We start from the raw sequence: 12,988 nt of genomic DNA, 5'->3' as shown, positions 1-12,988 counted from the left end.
ATTAAGTTTAGTGGTTCATTAAGCCTTAATAGTCCAATTGGGATGAAGAGTTGACTCTGTCCTTCTGTTGCTGATTAGGGGACGGATGTAAATCTAGTGGCCAGAATTGGTTTGAGTTTATCTTACTTTTTAACAAACTGCAGTTTAGTGAGACCGCTGATAGTAAACCTCACAGAGGAGACTACCTGAAATAAAGAGGAAATGTAAGATGAGCAGAGATTCGAAATTAGAAAACCAGTCCTATCTTTCAACTAAGCCAAATCGTTAAACGAGAATGGTAGAGGGGAAAATCAAAGCAAAAGTCGAGAGACGGGAAATCTAAATGACAAAACTAGTGTGCACATGAAGATACTCTTTTTATTATTTGAGAATTTTCAAACTAAGATAAGAAATGAAACTCATCACATTAATGATGTCTGGCACCATGACCACCAAGGCTACGGACTTGGCAACGGGGTCTCACAAAATTGCAGCGCAGATGAAAATCAGGATGCTGTCTAAAAAAAAAGACTATTAGAAATTAACATTATAGAAAGAATAGAACTGTGTGACCCCAAAAAAATCTATAACAGCTTATGCAACACAACAAAATGGCTCAGAAGAACTTATAAAAAGAAACAAAGACTACCAGTCATGACAGGCTAGGATGATCCCACTACATACTTGATATAAAAGCCCCTCTTCAGTCACATTAGGGTGCTTTAATGCTCACTGAAGCAACAGGATGCTTATGAAGATGTTCATATTTGGTGTCTCTGGACTCTTCTATTGAGCTTTACCAAAGAATATTTAGGCCATTATCCCTTTTTCAAGCTTTATATTTTAATTCCTGGGGAGATGACCTGAACATCTTAGCAGGAATTTAGCACAGTTGCTGGGGCTTCTGTGTTTACTGCACACCCATTTCTTGCCAGTTCTCTACCACAAAGTGGGTTTCTTTTCAACTCATAAATGTCCTTCTGGCTGGTAACGTAGCAATTTATACAATCTCCTGTGGAAGTCTGATGCCATGTCCGTTTACTGTTAATTCAGTTTACTTTGATTTAAAAGACATTAAAACTATTGAAATCAATCTCTATGGAATATTTCATGCATATAGAGAGGCAGAATATTGACCAAATATAAAATTCAACAGCAGTTGGTTGGATGAAAATGCAGAAAAAAGCTTAGAGTCTTGTAATTCCATGAGCCATGCGGAAAGAGGACAAAGGGTGTACACAATTTTAACTTTTATCTGTGTTACTGACTGATATCTCTGGTGGAGTGGAGGCAGGACAAACACATGCTGAAGGAAGAAGAAAACCTCAAAAAGGGTTGGATGATAAAAATTAGCCTGCTTTTATTTATTAACCCTTTCATCCCTGGATTTTCTGTTTTTATGGGAAAAATTCTTTTGTGAGATATTCTACCTTTGGGGTGTCTAGGAAGCTCAAAACTGAAAAAACAAAAAAAAAAAAAGATCACTATTATTATATAATAGCTGCCAAATACTTCAATCTTCTTGAGGAAATAAAATCGAAAGTGGAGCTACTTACTGGGGCGGCACGGTGGCGCAGTGGGTAGCGCTGCTGCCTCGCATTTGGGAGATCTGGGGACCTGGGTTCGCTTCCCGGGTCCTCCCTGCGTGGAGTTTGCATGTTCTCCCCGTGTCTGCGTGGGTTTCCTCCGGGCGCTCCGGTTTCCTCCCACAGTCCAAAGGCAAGCAGGTTAGGTGGATTGACGATTCTAAATTGGCCCTAGTGTGTGCTTGGTGTATGGGTGTGTTTGTGTGTGTCCTGCGGTGGGTTGGCACCCTGCCCGGGATTGGTTCCTGCCTTGTGCCCTGTGTTGGCTGGGATTGGCTCCAGCAGACCCCCGTGACCCTGTGTTCGGATTCAGCGGGTTGGAAAATGGATGGATGGATGGAGCTACTTACTATGTGGTGCGCACAGTCCGGAAGCATCCATTTTCACTTCCATGTTTTGTGGACTGTATCCCAGTCTGCACTAATAGTAGCACACCCCATTCCAATGGCTGCAAGCATACCTGTGCTTTACAAAAACTGCTGCATATATATGTACCAGTAATAGGATGTCAGGGCCAAGAGGGTTAAGTAGTAGATTGGCATTGCTGGCCACCTGTCTTAAGACAATGTCGGAGCCTGCAATCCACTGCGATTGACTGCACTAATTGGATATTGATGGGCTAAGATTCCCTATTCTTTGTTCCCTTTTAAGTCAGCAAGAATAATGTAAAACTAAGGTAGGCTGAGACCCCATGATTAAACTGGATTAAACGAGTTTGGTAACAGCACCTCAAGTAAGCACAGATTATTTTTAATTCACGTGGTTTCCTTTCCACCAGGGTTATACCCACACTGTTAGGCTCTTGACAACACAGCATAGCACACTGAGTATGTGGTATCACCAGTGATGAATGTAACCCCACCAAGAGACTACAGGATCAGCAGACCAGGTAGGGTCTGGGCAGAACGGGTATTATGGCATGAAAGCAAAAAAACACATGCACAACTATTTCACTTTGGCAATGGATGTGCCGATCTCAATGAGCATGAAGATGCCCACTTTTGTATTTTGTCACCCAATCTGCTTTTGTACTTTTGTACCACAAGTGGCAGTTTAAAGTTTTGCCAAAGTCAACAGGGACGGCTCAATGGCAGGGCAAATTTGATACCTAATCACCCCTACAGTATAGGTGTTTACTTACACAAATCACAATATACAGTTGAAATGAGTGACCCCTGATAATATGGGGTCTTCAAACTCCTCTAGAACTATTACTGTTCATTAATTAATGGTCCCAGTTTATTTTATCTATGACCACCATTCAGCTTCACCTTATGTTAATGCTTGAATGAATGACCCTGTTAATATTTGTTCTCATGAACCAATTCAAAGGAACGATGAAGAAGTTCAGGGAAACAAATCTTAAAAAACAAGTCAATTAAAATGAATGGAAAAGGAGTTAATTAGCAGCAATTAAGGAAAGGGTTCAAATGAAAACCTGCAACCACTGTGGCCCTCCAGGACCAGAGTTGGAGACCACTGCACTATAGTTTTACATTAGGGTTAGTGGTTAGTGTGGTTAGTATAAAATATATCCACAGTGTTCAAGGCATAAACCTCACAGCTAATGTAACAAGTTCACTTCAACATGTACCTAACTAACAGTTTAACTATTGTAATTTTCTCTTTTTCCCAAACTACACACATACAGTATATTGCAAAAAAGGCATAATCAATAACATAAAGTTACACATAAACAATTGTCATTCTGCCCTCCACCATCACTATTTGATGTTTGCTTTTCTATCCATGAGTATAAAACATATATCTTAAAACTACACTGATGTTGTGGCGCTGTGGTTCTGTAAATCACTTCTTCTCCCTACTGATGCCATGGGAGATCACAGCTCTATACACTGGACAGCTCCTCCTAAACACAGTTTGTTTCTGTTTTGTTCTTGTGAAGGATGAGGAAGCCTCTGCTCATTATCCTTTAGTTCTTCTGTCCTGTGTTTGTTGCCCTGTTCTATGGTTTACAATCGTGGCCAGGTGAGATGGCCGCAGGATGCCCTCTAGCACTAGTGGAAGGGCTCCAATTTTCCAATATCAGTCCTACTTCTCAGACTGAGGTGTGTGGTGATACATTTGGTAAATGCCTGCTGATCATATATTGGAGTTTAGACTCCCTTTGGAGAGATTTTATTTTCTGACTGCTACTGCTATGACCCTTTAGCACTCATTGACAACCTTTAACTCTTTCCTGCTGCCCATGTGTTATCCATCCACTGAGGACACAGCTTCACTATTTGCTGATATTTGGGGATGGAATCACCATCTGACTTTCTGCTTATCCACTCCAGGCTTGGTCAAAGGCCTTTCTATGCTTCTGCTCGAGTGTCCAGGTAGGGACATTAAGTAATCAGCCTCCGAGGAGTAACATATTTTCATTTTCATTCATCTTCTGCACATACATTGGATGAGTCTGTTAGCGCTTAGTCCAGGGAAGGCTTGCAGAAAAGTGTCAGGGTCTTTATGTGTCCATTACCGCTAGGGGGCCTGCCTCCTGTCAGCCTCTATTCCTCAGGCTGAGCATGTCTTCTGAAGAGCTTGTGCTGCATATCTTCAAATGCCAAATCCCCTCACAACTTTCTGAGTGCTTTAGCGCAAGCCCAAGTGTGCTTTTCTAGTCTTTTCTCTGCTTCGGCCCGAGTCACTTTAGCTGCAATAGAAAGAGCGATAAACACAAACCAACGTACATCCACAAAGCAGCAGAGGCAGGAGCCACTCATGGGGCAGCCAAAGGCAAATGAAAAGCCATCAGTGGGTACCACAAAAAGTCAAGTGGCTTTTATATATATATAAAAAAAAAGTATTTTTGGGAAAAAAAATTCCTACATTCTGAAAAAAAATCTGAAAGAAAAAGGAGATGTATTGCTTTTAATGTTTTCAGAAAGAGGATGTTTTAACATTCATGTAAATACTGTATTTGCTTTTCTAGCTATTTCTTGAAAAAAGAGGTTTTGTTTTGTAAAATATTTTTTTTTTGTTAAAAATGTTGTAGAGTTAAATTATGCAACAAAAATATAGCACTGGATACAATTTTGGAGAAGAGTTAAAGAATAAAAAAAACAAAAAAACAAAAACTAATATTGGAGCTGGGCTGTAGGTTCTGCAGTTAAGGCAATACAGGACATTTGGTTGTCATGACAACGCTGGGCCCATTTTCTGTTATTGCTCCCTCCTGTTGTGTTACAGCTTAAAAATACGCTGGTGCCAAGTGGATGCTGGGAAGAAAAAAAAAATCAGCCAATCTTAATTTTTAAATTTGCCAAACATTCATTACCCACAATGCAAAGCATATCCCTCCTGCTCAGGAGTCCAAAGCACACCCAGTTGCCCCCCTACACAGACATCATGTTTCTTTATGTCTGAGAACATTTAGGATTTAATAAGAATAGAATAAAACTCAAGTTTATGACTTTTCTGATTTTATGTCAAGTCAAAGTCAAAGCTCCCCTCGTGCACCACACTTCCAGCATTCAATCATGTCCTGTTGGGGACAAACACTTTCACCAACACCATGGCCCCTGCCCCTCCTGTTTCTCAGGAGCTGGAGGAAATCCTGCATTATTAGTTGTGTATTTCTTTTTTTCTATATTTAAAATATAGCCAATGATGTTCTGTACTGCATTACTGCGGTTCAGGGGGTACAGAGTCCCGCTGACCTGCTGCCGTGCGCTGGTGTGAAATCTGTTCTACCTAGTATTGTTACATGAGTTCTGTGAGCACTACACTGTCCAGGGTGGTAAACATTGTTACATTTTTGTGATGAAATAACCCTATTGGCTTTACCTTTAAATAATAATGATAATAATGATAATAATAATAATAATAATAAAAGTTTCATAAATATGCAACACAGTGTGTTTGACTATTTTCTGTGCTTTTTACATAAAAATTATACTCTGGGATAGAAAAGCAGAAACAGCTGTGGACTCATTCACATCGTTCTTTCTTCAGACACTTTTCGCTTTTGCTCATAAAATGTTCAGTGAATGATTGACATAGAAGAGATTTAATATTGGATAATGAAAGTAATAAAAAATAATCAGCAAGGACAGAAGGAACAAAGGAAAAGAGATTCATATTTCACTTCACTGTGGATTCCATGCCTACTCACTCATTTCTCCTTTGGGTTTTCCATCACATGCTGACAATGCACACTCCCTGAATCTGCGGTGTGTTACTGGAGCAACAAGGAGACGTGTGGAACTGCTGGTAACCCTGGTGTTTTACCACCGCAGTGGGTGTGGCCAAACAAACTGATCACCTGTGGGGCGGGGTGTTCTAGTGTTGCCGTGGCAATAGGTATGGTGTTACAAGTCTGTCAGTTGTAGCACACAGGGCTTTTACTTAACATTAACTGTGAGGGTGACACAGTAGCTGTCACTGCAATCTTTTAGCTCCAGGGCTCTAAGCTCAAATCCCAGACCTGGGCACTATTTGTGTGGAGTCTGCACATTCCCAGGTGTCTGCATATGTTTCTTCCAGGTACTCTGGTTTTCTTCTTATATTTCTAAGACATGCTGATCAGGTGAGTTGAACGCTAGAATTTGGTTCTAAGTGCGTGAATAAGTGGCGTTTCTGCTTTTAGGGCCAGTGGGGCGCAGCCCCACCAGATGTTGTGCAAAATAATAGCAGGCTTCTCTCACAAAAGCATTTATGTCTCCATAAGCAATATTTCTTCCAAGTTTCTAACTTATGTTCAATGTAATTTCTTATTTAGAAAAATATTCCTTTTTGTAATATGTGAAAATGTCTTCATGCGGGGTGCTGGAATACAGTGAATTCAAAAAAATTTTCAGACCCTTTCACTTTCTGCACACTTTACTGTGTTGTAGATTTAATTTTAAATGGTTTAATTTACCATTTTTGCCATTTAATCTACATTAAATAATCCATAAAAAAATTGAGATCTTTAATTCATAAACATACTTTGATGCTTAATTCTGTAATTGTAGAAGCCCACTTGGCAGCAATTATAGCTATGAGTCTTCTTGGGTGTGTCTCTATAAGATTTGCACACCTTCATTTGGGAAGTTCATCCCTTTATTTGAGGCAGTTTGTCGCAAGCTCTGATAAATTGGGTGGAATGCCTCTGTAAGCTGCCATCTTTCGGTCCCTCCACATATGTTCTATGGGGTTTAAGTCTGGACTTTGGCTGGACTACTCAAGGACAGTGAGAGACTTGTCTCAGACCCTTTCCAGCATTGTCTAGGCTGTATGATTGCATCACTCTGAAACTGAAATTCTGAGGTGGTGTGCACTCTGGGACAGGTTTTCTTCAAGGACTTATCTGTATTTTGTTGCATTCATCTTTCTCTCAATTCTGATCAATCTCCTTGTCCCTGCCACTGAGAAGAAACCCCATATCATGATGCTTCCAACACCATGCTTCATTGCAGTGATGGTATGAGCCAGGTGATGAGCAGTACCTTGTGTTCACCAGACATAGTGCTTGGGGTTGTGCCCAAAGTTTCAGGATTTGTCTCATCAGACTAGAGAATCTTTATCCTAATGCCCTCGGAATCCTTTAAATGTTGTTATTTGCCTTTAACTTAAAAAAGGCTACCATAAATGCCTGGTTGATGGAGCACTGATGGAATGGTTGTCCTTCTGACAGGTTCTCCCATCTCAACAGAGGAATTCTGAAGCTCTGTTAGAGTAACCATTGGGTTCTTGGTCATGTCCTTCACTGAGGAGCTTCTTACCCCGTTAATCAGTTTGGCTAGATGGCCAACTCTAGGAAGAGTTCTGCTAGTTCCAAACTTCTTTCTTTTCACATTTATTGAGGACATTGTGCCCCTGGGAACTCTTAAAACTTTAGAAATGTTTTTATACCCTTGCACTGATCTATGCTTCACCACAATTTGATCACAGTGGTGTACAAAGAGACCCTAGGACTTCATAGCTTGGTTTTGGTTCTGACATGCAGTGTGAATTGTGGGACCATTTACTGTATACAGTACACAGGCCTTTCAGAATGATGTCCAATCAATTCAGTTTGCCACAGGTGGCCTCCAATCAAGTTCAAGACCCACCTCAAGGAGAATTAAAACAAACAGGTTGCACCTGAGCCACAATTTGTATGGAGGGGATTAGGTGTGTGTGTAATTCAGGGTGGACGTCCATGTTGGTCAGTTGCAGTGGACAGGGTTCCATTTCCATTCTCAAGGCAAACCAAATCAGACAGTCATGGGGTGTCTGGCTCTTGAGATTTTAGCTTACCTTAGCTCAATTTGCTCCCTAAAGGCTCAAGATAGATAAAGAGAGCAGCTAGTGCTTCTGACTCATTGCTGAAAATCCTGAACTCAGATCTGAGCTCCACTGCTGTCTGGGTGAAGCTGGAACATTTTCACATGACTGGCAACTACAGTTGAGTGGAATGGTTGAATGTGCCCTGTGATGGCCTTGCAAAGTTAATTAGAATTTGGTCCTGCTTAGTGCCTGCTATTGTTGGGATAGACTGGTACTCCCTTATGACTTTGATATGGAATAAAATAATAATAATAATACATTTTATTTATATAGCACCTTTCCCATGCTCAAGGAGCTTAAATGGACAATGGATGGCATGGCAAGCTGTTTTTAATACCTTTATCATGTAATCACTGAAGTTTTTCTTTTCTGCTTCATCCTATGGTACAGCGGCACAGTAGTTAATGTGGCCCCGTCATGGGGCCTGGGGTCTGAATAAGACTGATGGTCCCTGACTGTGATTTTGCACATTCTCCTCATGTCAACTGAGGTACTTTATATTAGATTAGATAGATAACCTTTATTAATCCCAAAGGAAAATTTAGAAGAAACATTAAAAAGTAAGATACAGACTCATATGACAAATAATACAATCAATCAAGAATCAATCAATCAAAATTGATCATGTATATTGTGCAAAAAATGAACTTAAAGAGAATCAACATTTAGTCTGGGTGTTCAGAAGGAAGCACTAAATTGCAAGATAGCAGTGGACAGAAAAGACCCTCAGAGGTGCTTCTTAGCACATGGTGGTGAAATGAGCCTGTGGCTAAAAGTGCTCCAAGAGAGCTCCTCCTGGAGAAGATGGAGGGGATTTTTCATGATGGCATCCAAGTTTGCCACCATCCACTTTTCCACAACAGCTATCAGTGTGTCCAGAGTTAGCCCTGTGATGGAGCAGGCTTTCCTGATTAGTTTGTTCAGGCATTGTTCTTCTTTTGAACTCAGGTTGCTTCCCCAGGTGACTGCAGCATAGAACACCACACTGGCTACTATGGACTGGCAGAACATTTCCAGCAGCTTGCTGCACACCATCCAAAGACCGGAATCTCCTTAGCAAGTACAGTCTGCTTTGGTCATTCATGTACAGAGCAACTGTGCTGTCAGGACAGTCCAGTTTGTTCTTTATGTGAACCCCCAGGTACCTGTAGCTCTGCACCACTTCCATGTTCTCCCCCTGAATGGTGACTGCTCTTAGAGGTTTCATGGAAGTCCCCCGCCAGCATTTTTGCTTTTCTAATTGTCCCTGCACCACAAGACAAAGTCCTCCACGACCTTCCTCTAGTCTGACTCATCTCCTTTATTAATGCGGCCTATGATGGAGGAGTCACCTGAAAATGTCTGTAGGTGTCAAGCGCTGGGAACAGGAAGGGAAACAGGACAGTTTACTGATGTACTCCAATATTACACACCCCCATTTCTGGCACACAGTCCTTCAGCCTCACAAACTGATGTCTGTTGGTCAGGGTAGTCCATGATCCAGGAGACTGTGGGAGCATCAACATGCAAAGCCTTGAGTTTTTTCCCCAGTTAATGAGGCATTGGAAAAATCAAAGAATATTAACCTGACTGTGGTGTTGGCTTTGTTCAGGTGGGAGTAGGCTTTGTGGAACATGCGGATTAGAGCATCCTCCACATCTATATGTGTCTGATAGACAAACTGCAGAGGATCCAAATGTTCTGAAACCAGGGGTTGGAGCTGTTTCAGGACCAGCCTCTCAAAGGTCTTCATGATGTACAGCATGAAGTAAGAGCAACTGGTCTGAAGTCCTAGAGATATTGCTGCCCATATCCCAAGCACATGCATGTTGGGCCACTTAACCAGCGTACTAGGTGTGTTGTTGAGAGTGCCATGATATGAAACAAAGTTTTAGAAGTTCCTCTGCCATAACTAAAGGTGACTTGATAAGACTATTGGGTCCAAGTTGGCTTCTAAATGGGTTTTGTTTCCTAAAGATCCAAGTCACATATCTGTATAGGCTGATGTGATTTTTGAAGTTACTTCACCTTTCCATTTTACAGGCTCAGTGTCATACTTGTGAATAAAGTGTCTGTTTTGAAGCATTTACTTAGCCCACCTTTCCAGCCATCAATCTTTATATAGCACCCTTCACAAAAAAGAACAAATTTCAAAGTAACAGGATTAAACATAATGGTGGTAGGCAATCATAGGACTAGGCATAAGGTGGCACACCACTGCAGTACCCACTCAGATGGACCCACTGGGACAGATTAAAATTATTAATGAACCCAACCTGAACATCTTTAGGATCCCATAAACCCACATGGACACAAGGGATGAATAAGTAGCCATTGTCAGTGAGTTACCACATCACCCTCTAAGTTCAGTTTTATTTCAAGAGACCCGTTTGTCTAAGACTGGTCACAAGTGGAATTACATCAGAACATAAGATGTTTGATCGATGATAGGAGACCATTCAGTCCAACAAGCTTGTTTGTATGGCTAATAGGTAAGCTGTTCCAATATCTCATCCAGAAATGTCTTAAAGGTTTTCAAAGTTTCTGCTTCAACTACATGACTTGGGAGTTTGTTCCAGACTCCCATAAGTCTTTGTGCAAAGAAGAGCTTCCGGTAAGTCTTCATTTAGTGAGCCTCCTAATGTCTCCTGCCATTGACTCCTAAAGAGTTAATTTGATGCCTTCAAGATGCCAGTGCCAAGCTGACTGAAACCTCAGGGCACTGAAGTCAATGTTCAGCCTGCTTTTATGAATATCTATGTATATTTAAACTGCTTTCCTCCTAAGTCTGTATGTGGCTAAGGTACGGAGTTCTCAGCCTTGCATGCTTGCTTTGGAATGACACTATTGTTACTTTCTTTTTGATAACTGTCGGTTAATTGGAGTCATTGTCAGCAGTTACTTAAACCTTTCAAAATATGCTGTAATTTTAATCCTGCCTGATAAATACACAGCAAGCATCCTGCGGCACGGATATTCCAATACAGAGCAGTTCCAATTCTCTTACTCTCTCACCTCTTCCTCCTTTTCCACGTTACGTGCTGAGTGATCTCAGGAGGTTGCTATGATACCCCGATTCGTCATGCCACTTCAGATCTTCAAGTCGGTAACCTGTACCGGAGCAACTCTCTGTCTCTTTGCAATCCCCTTGGACTGATTGAGCATTAGAGAAGGATGGAAGCGTGACGGAGTACAGAAAACTTTGTGCACTTGATGTCTCGCGCGATTAACTCCTAAAAGGCCTCCAACGACTCACATCAGACTCACAAATACCAGAAGCATTAGCCTGGATCGACTGGGCCTTTCGATAACATTGCAGTCTTCCCAAGAAGATACAAGCGTGGTGCTTTTTTTTCTTTTCTTTATTTTTTTTATTTCTTCCAATTTTATAAGAGATAAAAAGAGCTCAGCGGTTCTGTTTGCCTTTTGGTGTCTCCTGAAACAGGAAGGTGCTAGTTTACAAATAATATAGTGCCTATAAAAAGTATTCAACCCCCTGGACATTTTCACAATTTATTGTTATACAACATTGAATCACAGTGGATTTAATTTGGGTTTATTTGCACTGATCCGTAGAAAAAGATCTTTGTAAAGTGGTCTAAATTAATTACAAATGTAAGCCACAAAATAATTGATCTCAGAAGGATTAACACAGTATAGCAATTACCAAATATTCTCCCCCTTTAATATTACATACCTAAGTCAACACTGGTGCAGCCAGTCGGTTTTAGAAGTCACATCATTAATGCAATGGAGATTATTTGTCTGGGATTTCAGTTGGTTGGTGCCTAAACACGCCTTGTCTGAAATGTTCAGCTTGTGGTCAGTCAGTATCATGGCTTAACCTACTCAATGAAGACAACAGAACACTCCAGTCAACTTTATGAAAAGGTGAATGAAAAACATAAGTCAGGGGATGGAGACAAAAAAATATCCAAGTCCATGAATATCCCTTGGAGTCCAGTTAAGTCGGTCACGGAGAAATGCAAAGAGTATGACAGAGCTGTAAATCTGTAGAGTAGACCATCCACAAAAACTAATTGTGCAAGATGACTACAAAGAAGAGGGAGGCCACCAAGAGACCTATGAGAACTTGAATAAGAGTTATAAGACTATGCGGACAACAACTGTTGCTTCACCAGTCGCAGCTTTATTGGAGAGTGGCAAAGAGAATGACACCATTAGGAAAGAATACACATGACAGCTACAGTTTGGCAGGAGTAACATGGGAGACTGAAGACATTTGAAGGAAGGCTTCATGGTTTGATGAGACCAAAATTGAGCTTTTTGGCCAACAGACTAAACGCCATGTTTCAACTCTGCACATTACTAAAAACACACCATTCCCACTGTAAAGCATGGTGGTGGCAGCATTGTACTGTGAGGATGCTTCTCTATGGCAGGAGTGCGAGGGTAAAATGAATGCTCCAAAATACAGGGACATCCCCAAAGAAAACCTGACCCATTCTCAATGAAATCTGCACTTTGGGAAAAGATTTGTTTTCCAACAAGACAATGACCCCAAGCATAAAGCCAAAGCTACACAGGAATGGCTTAGAAACAACAGAGTCCATACCTCAATCCAACTGGTCATTTGTGACTGGACAGGGCTGTTCACTCACAATCTCCATTCAACCTGACATAGCCTGAGCAGATTATCAAAGAAGAATGGAGAAACATGTCAGTGTGCAGATGTGCAACGCTCACAGAGACCTAACCATACTGACTCAAGTTTATCATGGCTGCCAAAGGTGCAACTACTTAAGTACTGACTTGAAAGGGTGGAATACGAGGGACGTTAAAAAAGTTTACGCACTTTTATATTTTCGTTGGAAAAGGAAAAGTCGGGAGGAGCAGTAATTAGGCATTAAAGAGTTGGCACGATGCTTGAAAAATTGCAACACAAATGAAGGTGACTATGTAGAAAAGTGATGTAATTTGTTATTGAAATTCTTAATAAACAGAGTTAAAAAGTGCAGAAACTTTTGAACATCTCTCTTACTTACGTGTATTTAACTTGTTATTTTCCGTTTCATATTTGTAATTCATTTAGACGACTTTACAGAGAACGATTTTTAACTTCATATTAAAAAAATGAAGAAGCCAAATTAAATATGCTGTTATTCAATACTGTAAAACAATAAAATGTGAACACTTCCAAGTGGAGTGGATACTTTCTCTATGTA

The sequence above is a fragment of the Erpetoichthys calabaricus genome, chromosome 3 (assembly GCF_900747795.2).
Source record: "Erpetoichthys calabaricus chromosome 3, fErpCal1.3, whole genome shotgun sequence".
NCBI classification, from domain to species: domain Eukaryota; kingdom Metazoa; phylum Chordata; class Cladistia; order Polypteriformes; family Polypteridae; genus Erpetoichthys; species Erpetoichthys calabaricus.
Note: the sequence above shows the minus strand (reverse complement) of the source record.